The sequence below is a fragment of the Myotis davidii genome, unplaced genomic scaffold (genome assembly GCF_000327345.1).
Source record: "Myotis davidii unplaced genomic scaffold, ASM32734v1 scaffold472, whole genome shotgun sequence".
Lineage (NCBI taxonomy): Eukaryota > Metazoa > Chordata > Mammalia > Chiroptera > Vespertilionidae > Myotis > Myotis davidii.
The window spans coordinates 404,489-405,564 of NW_006283774.1; the positions used below are offsets into that span (position 1 = coordinate 404,489).

Below are 1,076 nucleotides of genomic sequence, written 5' to 3' on the forward strand. Positions count from 1 at the left end.
GGAGGGGGTGGGGGCTGTGCCAAGCAGGAGCCAGGGCAGGACCTGGTCTCCGGGGTCAGTGCCACCGCGGACCCGCCTCCTCTCCCCGCAGTGATCGTGTTGGGCAGGTCCTGCTGGTCCCAGGGGGTGCCCTTCCCGCACGGGAGCTCCTGGGTGGAGGACTGCAACAGCTGCCGCTGCCTGGATGGCCGCCGGGACTGCAGCAAGGTGCCAGGGGCCCCTGCCCCCGAGCGAGCCTCCCTGCCCTGCCCGGGTCTGACGTCCTGGTGCCCAAGGGGCTCCGTCTTCTGTCCGTGACCCCGATCCCCTGGGAGACCCAGGAGCTGCTGCCGGGGGGTGAGGGAGGACGAACCAAGTCCACCCCCCCTGCTGGACGTCCAGGAAGGAGGGGCCCCTGGCACGACCAGGCCCCTTTCCTCACTGTGCAGTTGGAGAAACTGAGTCCAGTGCTGCTCAGGCTCCAGCAGCCCAGGCCTGCATGCTGCTGGCCCCTCCCACGGGGCCTCCCTGCCTGGCGGGGTTCTTGCTGGTGGTGGGTGGGCACGGCCCTGGGACTTGCTGACCCCGAGCCTGTCTGTCTGTCTGTCTCCCGACGTGGCTTCTGTGGGTCCTTGTCTGCTGTGCCCGGCCCAGGTGTGGTGCGGACGGAAGCCTTGCCTGCTGGCCAGCCGGCCCAACACACTGAGCGCCCAGTGCCCCCCGGGCCAGCAGTGTGGGGAGAGGGCCCCGGGACAGTGCCTGCAGCCGCCCTGCGCGGCCTGGGGGGAGTGTGGCCCCGAGAAGCCCCTGCTGCCCAGCACCCCCTGCGTGCCGCGCTCCGGGCACCTGGACAACAACTGCGCCCGCCTCACGCTGCGCTTCGACCGCGACCAGGTGCCCCAGGTGAGCTGTCCTGGCAGCACCCCACCCCCACCCCGAGTGTTCGCAGGCCCCGGACACATCTGCTTCTCAGAGTGGCCACTCGGACGGCGGGGACCGCTCCCAGCTGCCCTCCATGCTGCCCGTGTCTCCGCCCCTGTGGGGCCAGTGGGGCCGGGGGCTTCTGTGGCTGCTCAGGGAGCCTGGCCTCATGGGAT

The 1,076-nt window shown here is 71.3% G+C and overlaps 1 long non-coding RNA gene across 1 annotated transcript in view; it reads left to right on the top strand.

The window, feature by feature from the left end:
* The first annotated feature begins 43 nt into the window (after nt 1–43).
* LOC102773389 overlaps nt 44–1,076 on the top strand; it is a 3,173-nt gene continuing 2,140 nt past the window's right edge. The window contains exons 1-2 of the long non-coding RNA XR_435173.2: nt 44–207; nt 634–882. This is a non-coding gene — a long non-coding RNA (uncharacterized LOC102773389). The remainder of the gene's footprint in view (nt 208–633; nt 883–1,076) is intronic.